Source organism: Coregonus clupeaformis, chromosome 33, assembly GCF_020615455.1.
Source record: "Coregonus clupeaformis isolate EN_2021a chromosome 33, ASM2061545v1, whole genome shotgun sequence".
Taxonomy (NCBI): domain Eukaryota; kingdom Metazoa; phylum Chordata; class Actinopteri; order Salmoniformes; family Salmonidae; genus Coregonus; species Coregonus clupeaformis.
This window is the reverse complement of record NC_059224.1, coordinates 36,504,406-36,519,307: the sequence shown is the minus strand read 5'-3', so window position 1 is coordinate 36,519,307 and position 14,902 is coordinate 36,504,406.

Genomic DNA, 14,902 nt, shown 5'->3' with positions numbered 1-14,902 from the left:
GAAATATTTATCTGAGCCACAATCCCCTCAGCGCCATAGCTCAGCCTCCTCCAAAACTCTACAAACACTGCAGGTGGCGTTGGGTGGAGGACATTCCAGCTCCACTGCAGGCATGTGGAGTAGCTCCCTCAACCCCTTCCAGGCCTCAACATCAGCTGCCTTCCTACTTTTTATGCTGGTGGAGGAGGTGCATCACTGCAGCTGGGCACAACTTCTGCTGCAGAGGGAACCATCTCTGCTCTCCCAGTAATCCCTAGAGAGTGGTGACAATTGTTACTGAGTGGACTATCCTGGTTCAATTATGTTGAACAGAACAGAGCAACTTTCTCACCGATCCAAGTTGATGGCAGGGGTGTACGTGCCATCACGCCGCTAATCAGGTCTCTGTAAACCAGTGTGGCTCTTTTTCTTCTAAAAGATGGCATCTGTAAAGAAAAACAAGACAATGACAACTAAGTTTGATTAATTCTAAATGAAGATATAATATTATTACATTTAAATGATCTGATACATAAGACACACTTATCTACTGTATCATAATGCATGACTAGTGGAGTTACTTTGCTTTCACTAAATTATATTCTTATAGGGAATCTAAAGACAGTTATGGGTAGGAAGTTAAGTAGTCTGAAATGCCTCCAGAGATAAGTGATGAGACATCTTTGGGCTTCAACAAGCATGGGATAGGAGTATTTTGGGCATCATGGCTAATGGATGATTATAGTTGGAATTGTTATAATGTACCATCTAATACTTGCCTAGTCCAGTGGTTCTCAACCTTTTTTGGTCATTGTAGGCCCAATCACATCTTGCTCTGCCCATAGTGCCTCCAAAGAACCCCCTCATATGCATTTTAAATGTAGGCATATCATATGAAATGAGTCTTTCTAAGTACGCACTTTGGATATTGGTTCCTGGTTATATGAATGGTGTAAGCATTGGCTAGAGAGAGTTGAAATCCATGTGAGATAGTGTGCTATTGCACACTTCGGGAAAAATGTGGATTTTTAAGACAGAGACAGGACACGCAGCCTAGCACCGAAAACAGGAAATGACACCATGACATGGTTCCCGGGAAATGTAAGGCAAAAAGACTGCTAATGCAAAATTGCAAATCCTTTTAAATTGATTATATTTTACATTTTAGTCATTTAGCAGACGCTCTTATCCAGAGCAACTTACAGTTAGTGAGTGCATACATTTTTTTTTTCTCATACTGGCCCGTGGGAATCGAACCCACAACCCTGGCGTTGCAAGCGCCATGCTCTACCAACTGAGCTACAATCGAATTGCACTCAAGACATGTCCTTCCCTACTATGGGTCATATTAGCGGGCTATCCCGGGGTAAAAACACTTTTTTTTTTTAAATCGATTACATTAGTTTTTAAATCACAGTTCTTCTTCTTCTTATTCTTCAGTGGGGTTTATCGGCGGTTGGCATCCAACGTTATGGTGCATTACCGCCACCTACCATACTGGAGTGTGGGCCAGAGACAGGGATAAACTAAATCCTACCTACCAACCCCGTTTCTCTTAAAAAAAGATAACAAAATATTTGAGACTATATCTAATGACGCTCTACTCAATATACTCTTTAAACTAATTTCCTGTATCCCCTTCTCCCTCATACTAAATATCATCCTCTCCCTTTCCCTCTGATACTGCCCACACTGTAGCAATACATGCTCCACAGTCTCTATTTCCTGACAATAATCACACTTTCCTGATGGATGCTTTCCTATCACGTTTAATGTATTATTCAACTGGCTGTGTCCCACCCTTAATCTTGTAAAAATAGCCTCCTCTCTTCTTTCCCTCCCTGCCATCCTCCCCTCCCCGACTTTCCTCTGTACTTGAAATAAATGCCTTCCCTTATTATTTTTATTCCACTGCTCCTGCCATCTCTTCACCATCACTGTGTGTGTGTATATATATATATATATATATATATATATATATATATATCAGTCTTTTTGCCTCTGTCTTGCTCATTAACACTTCAACATCAACATCCCCACTACTAAGTGCTTGTTTAGCCTGTTCATCTACTGCCTCGTTCCCCTCCACCCCCACATGGGCTGGAACCCAAGTAAATCTTATCTGAATACCCATCTGTTTAATCCTGCCATGGGTTTGTAGCACCTCATAAAGCAGGTCTTGTCTGGTACGTGAGCTAAAGGATTGGAGACTCATTAACACTGCACATGAATCAGAGCAAATAACTACTCTGTCTGGCTTAACTTCCTCCACCCACTGCAAGGCCAACGGTATGGCCATCAGCTCCGCCGTATATACAGCCAGATGATCTGTAATACGTTTCCTGAATTCCACCCCATATTCCTGCACTACAAATGCTGACCCAGTACGTCCTGTCCTTGGAGCTTTGGAACCATCTGTGTAAATGGCCACAAAATCCTGATACAGTTTCCAGACGTCTCTTAAAGAAATCAGCTGGATCAACACCCTCCCTATCTTTCTGTAGTCCCTCCAACACTTCTAGATAAACTCCTGGAGACGGGAGTAGCCATGGTGGATTTACAGGAATAACTACCGTTGGACTAAACTCCCTTCCATACAGTCCCATCTCCTTCGCCTGGATATTACCCACCCACCCAAAGCTCGTGTTCAGTCTTCGCTCATGTTCCCAGCATGCCTGTAAAATCCCTTTCGCAGGATGAGACACCCTATGTCCTTGTAGGTTGACCCAGTAATTCATTTCCAGCTGCTGTCTCCTAATCTGCAACGGCATATCCCCCACCTCCACCTGTAATGCAGCCACTGGGGACGTCCGAAACGCCCCACTACATATTCTGAGTCCTTGCTCCTGTATGACATCTAGCCTTTCCAGTGAGGTCCGTGCTGCCGAACCATATGCTATACTGCCATAGTCTCTTACAAATCGGATCAATGCAACGTACATGGTCTTCAATGAGGAACGCCCAGCACCCAACTCCTTCCCCATCAGACAGTGCATCACATTTAGCACCTTCTTACACTTTCCCACCCCTCTCTCAATGTGTTCTGCCCAGGTCAGTCTAATATCAAATTATACCCCAAGGAACCTGAAGGCCCCCACCCTCTCCAAGTTTCTACCATATAACCTCAAGCATACCTCATCTCACACCTTCCTCCTGGTAAAGAACACTGTTTGAGTTCCCTACAGAGAACCTGAATCCCCACATTAACCCTATATCTGGCAGTACCTGTGAGTAAACATCATTGATCATGATTGAGAACAACAGAGGACTAATCACGCTCCCCTGCGGTGTACCATTATCCACCAAGTAAATGCCTGATAAAGACTTCCCCACCCACACCTGGATAGACCTTCCAAACAGGAAATCCTTTATCCAGTTGTACATTCTTCCTCCTACCCCCATAATATCAAGCTTGATTAACAACCCCTCCTTCCACATCATATCATACGCCTTCTCCACATCAAAAAAGACAGCTACAACAGTCTCCTTGTTCACTTGAGCCTTCCTGACCTCTGGTTCCAAGCAGAGCACTGGATCCATAGATCCCCTACCCTTCCTGAACCCACTCTGATGTGGCGTTACTAGCCCTCTGCTCTCCAGGAAGTAAGTTAGCCTCTCAATAATCATACGTTCCATAATCTTATATACAGTGGGGAGAACAAGTATTTGATACACTGCCAATTTTGCAGGTTTTCCTACTCACAAAGCATGTAGAGGTCTGTAATTTTTATCATAGGTACACTTCAACTGTGAGAGAAAATCCAGAAAATCACATTGTATGATTTTTAAGTAATTAATTTGCATTTTATCGCATGACATAAGTATTTGATCACCTACCAACCAGTAAGAATTCCGGCTCTCACAGACCTGTTCATTTTTCTTTAAGAAGCCCTCCTGTTCTCTACTCATTACCTGTATTAACTGCACCTGTTTGAACTCGTTACCTGTATAAAAGACACCTGTCCACACACTCAATGAAACAGACTCCAACCTCTCTACAATGGCCAAGACCAGAGAGCTGTGTAAGGACATCAGGGATAAAATTGTAGACCTGCACAAGGCTGGGATGGGCTACAGGACAATAGGCAAGCAGCTTGGTGAGAAGGCAACAACTGTTGGCGCAATTATTAGAAAATGGAAGAAGTTCAAGATGACGGTCAATCACCCTCGGTCTGGGGCTCCATGCAAGATCTCACCTTGTGGGGCATCAATGATCATGAGGAAGGTGAGGGATCAGCCCAGAACTACACGGCAGGACCTGGTCAATGACCTGAAGAGAGCTGGGACCACAGTCTCAAAGAAAACCATTAGTAACACACTACGCCGTCATGGATTAAAATCCTGCAGCGCACACAAGGTCCCCCTGCTCAAGCCAGCGCATGTCCAGGCCCGTCTGAAGTTTGCCAATGACCATCTGGATGATCCGGAGGAGGAATGGGAGAAGGTCATGTGGTCTGATGAGACAAAAATATAGCTTTTTGGTCTAAACTCCACTCGCCATGTTTGGAGGAAGAAGAAGGATGAGTACAACCCCAAGAACACCATCCCAACCGTGAAGCATGGAGGTGGAAACATCATTCTTTGGGGATGCTTTTCTGCAAAAGGGGACAGGACGACTGCACCGTATTGAGGGGAGGATGGATGGGGCCATGTATCGCGAGATCTTGGCCAACAACCTCCTTCCCTCAGTAAGAGCATTGAAGATGGGTCGTGGCTGGGTCTTCCAGCATGACAACGACCCGAAACACACAGCCAGGGCAACTAAGGAGTGGCTCCGTAAGAAGCATCTCAAGACCCTGGAGTGGCCTAGCCAGTCTCCAGACCTGAACCCAATAGAAAATCTTTGGAGGGAGCTGAAAGTCCGTATTGTCCAGCGACAGCCCTGAAACCTGAAGGATCTGGAGAAGGTCTGTATGGAGGAGTGGGCCAAAATCCCTGCTGCAGTGTGTGCAAACCTGGTCAAGACCTACAGGAAACGTATGATCTCTGTAATTGCAAACAAAGGTTTCTGTACCAAATATTAAGTTCTGCTTTTCTGATGTATCAAATACTTATGTCATGCAATAAAATGCAAATTAATTACTTAAAAATCATACATTGTGATTTTCTGGATTTTTGTTTTAACTTCCGTCTCTCACAGTTGAAGTGTACCTTTAATAAAAATTACAGACCTCTACATGCTTTGTAAGTAGGAAAACCTGCAAAATTGGCAGTGTATCAAATACTTGTTCTCCCCACTGTACATATGATGTTAAAGCTATTGGCCGATAGCTTGTTGGCGTCGTTGGATCCTTCCCGGGCTTCCGGATTGGTACCACTACTGCCTCCTTCTAACTGCCTGGTAGTTTCCCCTCCTCCCACACTCTATTGTACAACACCAATACCTTATCCAGTGCCTCATCACTAAGATCGGCCAACATAACATAGCACACCTCATCTTTCCCAGGTGAAGTTAACCCACCCTTACCTATTGCTCTTTTCACCTCTGCCCTGGTAAATGGTGCATTCAACGCATCATTTACATCCTCCCTCCTTTCCAGCACTCCAGGATGCTCATCTCTCGTGTTCTCTCTCCCCCTCTGCCCCTCCTTTGACAGATTTGCAGAGCTATGCACTTGGACAAATGCTTTGGCCATCGTCTCTGCTTTCTCCTCATCTGTTACTGCCACATCCTCCCCACTCATCAACACTGGATAATCCCATTCATCCTCTTAATCATCCCCCACACTTCTCCCACAGGTGTCGCCCTTCCAATGGTGTCACAGAACCGATGCCAACATGACCTCTTTGCCTGATGGATAGATCTCCTCACCAGGGCCTGGGCCTGCTTATACTGAATCAGATGTTGGAAGTTATGCGTCCTTTTCAGTACTCTAAATGCACTGTTCCTAATCCTCACCATTGCCCCACATTCCTCCGTCCACCATGGGACTGCTTTCCTCCTCCTCCTCCCTGAACTCTTAGGTATAGCATCAGTAGCTGCCCCCACTAACGCTGTTCTCACCCAGTTATTCATACTATCTACATCCCCTCTCATATCCACCCGAGCCATCACCTGCTCACTCAGCTCCTGAAACTGATCCCACTTTGCCCTTCCAAACACCCAACTGCCTACTCCATCCACTAACACCTCCTCCTCCCTCCGGCCTACTGTGAATACAATGGGGTAATGATCACTCCCTACTGTCGACTCCTCCCATACCTCCCACTCACATATTCCTGCCATCCCACTAGATACCAGAGTGAGGTCCAAGGCAGACTCTTTCCCTGTGGCTACATCAATCCTGGTCCGTCGGCCATCATTCAGGCACACCAGATCTTTATTTTCTATCAAATTTTCCATCACTTGGCCATCTTCCACTTCCAAGATGGCATAGTAGTGCGGTCGTGTTCTTTGTTGTGTGTCTGTGTAAATAGCCTGTTTTTTGTACTTTTTGTACATATTTCCCTATCACACTTTTCATCCTTCTACAAAATATACTTTCCTGCAACACGCCTCACTCAATGTGGAACGGATTCTATTATTGACTTACCTTTTATCTAGAATCTTCAGTTGATACCAGCTAGCCAGCTAACTAGCTACTTGCTATTAGCCACCGTTAGCGGTTTTCACCCAGAACATCGGATTTTCTGCCGGAATAACTGAATCACTGGACATTAACACCGGATCGCAACTAGCTAGCCCCAACCGAATTGGATGTTGCTGTTTGGCTAATCACCACTGCCCCTGAAGCAAGCACCAGTTAGCCTTGAGCCAGGCCCATATCCCGGCTATCTACCTCTCTGTGTACCGGACGGGAGTAGCCAGCTAACTAGCTACTTGCCATTAGCCACCGCTAGCGGTTTCTCAACATTGTCCGTGGCCTGCACTACCTACCAGCCAGCTCTAGCCTGGACTATTATCCGCCAGTCTGCACTGTCTGCACAGCGCATTATCGACCCAGAACATATCGGTTTTTCCTGCCGGAATCACTGATTCACTGGACCTTTAACACCAGATCATCGTAGCTAGATAGCTGCAATCAAATGGACATTGTTGTTGGCTAATCAGCCTCGAGCTAGCCGCGAACCAGGCCCTTCTCCCGGCTATCTACCTCTCTGTCAACTGGACTGGACCTCCTTGTGTTGACACGGAGCCCCGCCGATCCAACACGACTGGTCTGCCGACGAAATCGTCTGATGTGATTACAACAGGTTTCCCGTTACGACGTCGACCACGAAGATCAATCTGCTAGCCCCGGCCCGCTAGCACTCGCTAGCCGTGGCCTCTTGCTCGCTAGTGCTATAGCAGCCCCCGAACTACCTCCGAACTCTCCTATTGCTGTTCACCGGACCTTATGATAACTCAGCTATACAGCTAATGTCTGCTGGACTGTTCCTTTATACGGTACCGCATCCTGTTTATGTTTAGCCTCAGCCCAAACTTTGTCGCCATTACCAGCTGTTGTCTTAGCTCTCGAATAACACCTGTGATTGCTTTATGCCTCTCTCCCATTTCAATATGTCTTGCTTATTGCTGTTTCGGTTATTTCTTATTGTACTATTTCACTGTAGATCCCCCAGCCCAGCTCAACCTGCCATAGATAGCGCCTTTGTCCCACCCCCCACACACGCGGAGACCGACTCAATCGTGCCTCCAGTGATGCTCTCTCTTTCATCGTTACCCAACGCTTAGGTTTACCTCCACTGTACTCATATCCTTCCATATCCTTTTCTGTACATAATGCCCTGAATCTATTCTACAACGCCCGGAAACCTGACCCTTTTTTTCTCTGTACCCAACGCACTAGAAAACCAGCACTTAAAGCCTTTAGCCGTATCCTTATTCTACTCCTCCTCTGTTCCTCTGGTGATGTAGAGGTTAACCCAGGCCCTGTAGTCCCCAGTATCACTCCTACTCCCCAGGCGTTATCATTTGTTGACTTCTGTAACCGTAAAATCATTGGTTTCTTGCACGTTAACATCCGAAGCCTACTCCCTAAGGAGGAGGACCTTGATGTCCTAGCAGTGTCTGAATCCTGGCTTAGGAAGGCCACCAAAAATTCAGAAATGTCCATCCCCAACTACAACATTTTCCGTCTCGATAGAACTGCCAAAGGGGGTGGGGTTGCAATCTACTGTAGAGATAGCCTGCAGAGCTCTATCATACTATCCAGGTCTGTGCCCAAACAGTTTGAGCTTCTACTTCTAAAAATCCACCTTTCCAGAAATAAGTCTCTCACTGTTGCCGCTTGCTACAGACCCCCCTCAGCCCCGAGCTGTGCCCTGGACACCATATGTGAACTGATTGCCCCCCATCTATCCTCAGAGTTCGTACTGCTTGGTGACCTAAACTGGGATATGCTTAACACCCCAGCCAACCTACAATCTAAACTAGATGCCCTCAATCTCACACAAATTATCAACGAACCTACCAGGTACAACCCTAAATCTGTAAACATGGGCACCCTCATAGATATCATCCTGACAAATTTACCCTCTAAATACACCTCCGCTGTCTTCAACCAGGATCTCAGCAATCACTGCCTAATTGCCTGCGTCCGTAATGAGTCTGCGGTCAAACGACCACCCCTCATCACTGTCAAACGCTCCCTAAAACACTTTAGCGAGCAGGCCTTTCTAATTGACCTGGCCCGGGTATCCTGGATGGATATTGACCTCATTCCGTCAGTAGAGGATGCCTGGTTGTTCTTTAAATGTGCTTTCCTCTCAATCTTAAATAAGCATGCCTCATTCAAAAAATTCAGAACTAAGAACAGATATAGCTCCTGGTTCTCCTCAAACTTGACTGCCCTTGACCAGCACAAAAACATCCTGTGGCGTACTGCATTAGCATCGAACAGCCCCCGCGATATGCAACTTTTCAGGGAAGTCAGGAACCAATATACACAATCAGTTAGGAAAGCAAAGGCTAGCTTTTTCATACAGAAATTTGCATCCTGTAGCACTAACTCCAAAAAGTTTTGGGACACTGTAAAGTCCATGGAAAATAAGAGCACCTCCTCCCAACTGCCCACTGCACTGAGGCTAGGAAACACTGTCACCACCGATAAATCTACAATAATCGAGAATATCAACAAGCATTTTGCTACGGCTGGCCATGCATTCCACCTGGCTACCACTACCCCGGCCACCAAATCAGCTGGGCTAGACAATCTGGACCCTTTCTTTCTAAAATTAGCTGCCGAAATTGTCGCAACCCCTATTTCTAGCCTGTTCAACCTCTCTTTCGTAACGTCTGAGATCCCCAGAGATTGGAAAGCTGCCGCGGTCATCCCCCTCTTCAAAGGGGGTGACACTCTAGATCCAAACTGTTACAGACCTATATCCATCCTGCCCTGCCTTTCGAAAGTATTTGAAAGCCAAGTTAAAAAACAGATCACCGACCATTTCGAATCCCACCGTACCTTCTCCGCTATGCAATCCGGTTTCCGAGCTGGTCATGGGTGCACCTCAGCCACACTCAAGATCCTAAACGATATTATAACCGCAATCGATAAAAGACAGTACTGCGCAGCCGTCTTCATCGACCTGGCCAAGGCTTTCGACTCTGTCAACCACTGCATTCTTATTGGCAGACTAAATAGCCTTGGTTTCTCTAATGACTGCCTCACCTGGTTCACCAACTACTTCTCAGATATAGTTCAATGTGTCAAATCGGAGGGCCTGTTGTCTGGACCTCTGGCCTTCTCTATGGGGGTGTCACAGGGTTCAATTCTCGGGCCGACTCTATTCTCTGTGTATATCAATGATGTTGCTCTTGCTGCTGGTGAAGCTCGGATCCACCTCTATGCGGACGACACCATTTTGTATACATCTGGCCCTTCATTGGACACTGTGTTAACAAACCTCCAAACGAGCTTCAACGCCATACAACACTCCTTCCGTAGCCTCCAACTGCTCTTAAACACTAGTAAAACTAAATGCATGCTCTTCAACCGAACGCTGCTTGCACCATACCACCCGACTAGAATCACTACTCTCGGCGGGTCTGACCTAGAGTACGTGGACAACTACAAATACCTAGGTGTCTGGTTAGACTAAACTCTCCTTCCAGACTCACATTAAGCATCTCCAATCAAAAGTTAGATCTAGAATTGGCTTCCTATTTCGCAACAAAGCCTCCTTCACTCATGCAGCCAAACATGCCCTCGTAAAACTGACTATCCTACCGATCCTTGACTTCGTTGATGTCATTTACAAAATAGCCTCCAACACTCTACTCAGCAAATTGGATGTAGTCTATCACAGTGCCATCCGTTTTGTCACCAAAGCCCCATATACTACCCACCATTGTGACCTGTACGCTCTTGTTGGCTGGCCCTCACTACATATTCGTCACCAAACCCACTGGCTCCAGGTCATCTATAAATCACTGCTAGGCAAATCCCCGTCTTACCTTAGCTCACTGGTCACCATAACAACACCCACCTGTAGTCTGCGCTCCAGCAGGTATATCTCACTGGTCATCCCCAAAGCCAACACCTCCTTTGGCCGCCATTCCTTCCAGTTTTCTGCTGCCAATGACTGGAACGAACTGCAAAAATCTCTGAAACTGGAGACTCTTATCTCCCTCACTAACTTTAAGCGTCAGTTGTCAGAGCAGCTTACCGATCACTGCACCTGTACACAGCCATTCTGAAATTAGCCCACCCAACTACCTCATCCCCATAATGTTATTTATTTTGCTAATTTGCACCCCAGGGGCCTGTTGCACAAAAGTAGAATTAAGACATCCGGGATAAATGACTCAGCTGAGCTCAATGAAGCCAAAACATGTGCGTCCAGGCTTAATTGGTTGCACAAAGACCAAGCCAGGATGAGCAGACACGGATTCATTAAGCCAGGTGAAACCAATCCTGGATAGGTGCGCGCTCACGGCTCACTCAAATAGACCCCGCCACAGATCACAGATTAACTGATTTACCATGGCAACTAGAGCCGCGTACTTTTCCCCGTCGGAAGCACAAATCCTCATGGAGGCCTACGAGGAGGTAAAAGATATAATTAAGAAGAAAGGCAACACCGCCACAGTGATAAAGCAAAGAGAAAAAGCGTGGCAAAGTATTGCAGACCGCCTGAATGCGTAAGTAGTGCACAATTACACACTCACCGCTCCGCTGAAACATCACAATTACAATTCAAATATTTAATTCACATCTCCAAAAATGCAGTTGTACTGTAATTATGAAACGGTTAAATTTTTTAATTGAAATGCACTGCAGATATGAGTGAAATTGTGTAAAGTAACTCCATCACACTGTATAAAGCTATGATAAATTTTTTGATATTTTTACTGAAAACAAGACAAAAATACCAAGTAATTTTTTGCAGTGTGACTCCATTAAATGTGTGTGTGTGTGTGTAGATTAAACATGAACGGGCCAAAACGGACATGGCAGCAGGTCAAAATCAAATACAAGAACATTCTGCAGAATGGTATGGTCCCTGACTAATATTTAACAAAGCACAAGCATATATTGTACCCAGAAGGTGCCTGCTCACACATTGTCTGTACTGTTTTAGCAGTGAAAAAGAATACCCACAGACAAGGCACGGGTGGTGGGTCACCAAAGGCTGACCTTACCCCAGCAGAGGACATGGCCTTGGAGCTAAATAAAGGCAGGCCCGTCTTAGAGGGGATCCCTGGGGGAAAGAGACGAGCATAGGTTCCTCCCAAGATGCCACCCGCTTCATTCAAGGTATGTCCTTCCATCTCTACATGGGATACAACCACATTCATATTGAATCAATTTGGACTGTCTGACTTTGGTTTACCTATTGCCTTGCAGTGTCTGGCAGCACTGTGTTCCTGTTAGAGCCACCAGCACAAGCACCAGACGATGCTGATCCAGTGAGTACTCCATCAAAGGCATACTGTAGGCCTGGCATGTCTTGTCTACTAGCTTCAATATGAATCCGATTAAATGTGATAGGGTGAAGGCCCCAGTGCAGCAGCAACAGCACATGATGGAGACGATGATGAGGAGGAGACCATCTCTCTGGATTCCAGAAGGCATGAGGTATCATGTTAAGACTGTGAAAGTACTATTTACTCTACAATGGTGAGGAGTCCTCATCAAAATCAAAAAATCTAATTTCTTTTACAGGACCCAGATGCTATACAGTGGGAAAACCAGCCTGGCAACATAGTGCGTATTAATAAAGGACACCACATCCTGCCAAATTCCAGCTGCGCTAATTGTATTGTGTTCACAGAGCTCACAAGCTATCAGAAAGTTGTATGGCAACCACCTCCGGCGCCAAATAGAACTGGCAGACATAGACATTCAGTACAAGAAGAAAAAGATGGAAAATCTTGCACTGGAGTCTTTCTAAGGGTTTTTTTATTTTCCCAGCAATCAGTACAACCAAGTCATCGTTATAAGGCATCGCCCTCTTTTGCCCACCCCCAGCACCAGGTGTGGCCACTAGCCTATATGAAGGCCCAAAATTGTGTGTTCCTTTCTGCTCTGACAATGGCATGCCCATTCGTGCGAGATGTGGTGGATGAAGAAGCACTTGTGCTGAGGAGAGCCTTCAGGCGAGAAAGGGTCTTCAGGGACCGGTTGGACCCACTGGCCTTCCCTGATGACCATCTATATGAATGATACAGGTTTTCTGCAGATGGCATCAGGTATCTATGCAGACTACTGGGTCCCAGGATTAAGCACCGCACTGCACGGAGCCATGCACTGAGTGTGGAGCAAATGGTTTGTGTGGCCTTGCGCTTTTTTGCTAGTGGAGCCTTCCTGTACTCAGTGGGGGATGCAGAACAGCTGAACAAGGCCACAATTTGCCGCACAATAAGGAGTGTGTGTCTGGCTATCAAAGCATTAGCAGATGTCTTCATCTCCTTCCCTGGCCACAGAAGACTCTGTGACATCAAAGAGGAGTTCTATAGGATTGCAGGTAAGAGGATCTACAAATTACAGGACAACTGTTAACACATAGTAGGATACTCATTACTTTGTGTGACAGGTTTCCCCAATGTCATTGGTGCAGTGGACTGCACACACATAAGGATAAAAGCCCCCTCAGGTGCCCATGAGGCCGATTTTGTGAATAGGAAATCCTTTCACAGCATTAATGTTCAGGTGAACATAACTTTTTGATATTGTCCATTGACGAACACTCTGCATTGCCAGTGATGTGCATTGATTGGTGTAATATTCCTCATCTTATGATTTCAGATGGTCTGCAATGCTGACTGTGTGATCAGCAATGTTGTGGCAAAATGGCCTGGCTCAGTCCATGACTCCAGAATCTTTCGGGCCTCTGAAATCTATCAGTGCCTATCACAAGGTAAGCCACACAACCCCTATTTATAACCATCATGGCTGTGTCAAGAATATCACTGTGTTTATGAGGTAGTAATGATGAGATTTTGTGTTGACAGGTGAATTCTCTGGTGTGTTGCTGGGAGACAGGGGGGTATGGCTGCCAGCCTTTTCTCCTGACACCTTTCACAGACCCCCAGGAAGCACAGCAGGCCTACAACCATGCCCATGCCAGGACCAGGGCCAGAGTTGAAATGACCTTTGGCCTCCTGAAGGCACGCTTTCACTGCCTTCACAAATTAAGGGTCAGCCCTGTTAGGGCATGTGATATTACTGTGGCTTGTGCTGTCCTCCACAATGTGGCCTGCCTGAGGAAGGAGAGGGCCCCCAGAGTGCCACCAGCCATGGACTGGGACAATCCGGCAATCTTCCCTGATGACGACAGTGGTCGGCTGCTGAGGGACCAATATGTGTTGAATTATTTTAGTTAGTATGTGTGCTTTCAATTTTGGTTAAATATGTCCTGCGGTGGCAGAGGAATTTGGGTTTTTTTGGGTTCGTTTTTTACGAATTTGGCCTCTTATGATGTTTGTGCGGTATACTGTGTGTAATACAAGGCTGCAGGGAGGCTACTGCATCCATTCATTTGTCTGTTCAGTTGATGTGTATGGATTTGTCCTGCATTTATTTTAGTGTGCAGACATGCAGGGTGTGTTATATACAGACCTTTGAATGTGTATGTATCATTTTGTATAATATGCTTGGATTCTGTGCTTTCCATCTTGTAGAGTCACTGTGACTTCAGTTTCGAAAGGAGCTGATGGTTTACCTGCTTTGTTTTGTCCTTATTCAATAAAGGAACATAATGTTACACATTGTGTTTTTATATTCATATGGAATGTGTATTTGTTTATATGACAGAGTACTAGGGCCACACTGAAGAAAAAGGATAAAGTCATAAATTTATGAGGCTGGTTCTTTCTGCAGAAAAGCTACATATTGTTTTTACAGTTTTGATACTTATGACAATGTGATACTTAATATTCTGGCACATCAGCATGTCTTTGTTTATGAAACCATACTGAAGTACAATTTCACGAAATGCCCCACATCTGTCATTTTAACAACTGTCCTCCTTTAAAACAACTGGTTACAATATTATGACTTGTGTTTTTTCCCCTCTGTGGCCCTAATATTCTATCATTTTATATATAGCCTTATAGTCTATGGGAAACTGTAAATTATCTAATGATAGCAACATCATCTAAAAATCATTTTTTATCCAAAATCATTGAAATTAATGATCACAAACGTTTAAATAATGACAGTGGGTCTAGTTATATGTGATAACAATGTATAGTGAGCAGTGAAATAACTATTGGTTTCCATTTGTGGTGACTGCTGACTGACATTAGGGATGAGATTAATTAGGGATGAGATTAAATAGATCCTGGAATTTAGCCTGGTCTGGAGCAGGCTAGCTCCACAGAATAAATCTCCAGGGTAATTTATACCATAACATATCCTCCTGCCCCCTATCCATCTTTAGGGCAACCGGATTACGGATCAATTGAGCCAGGATCACCAAGATATCCTGGCTTAATCCCTTATCCTAGTTTTGTGCAACAGGCCCCAGTATCTCT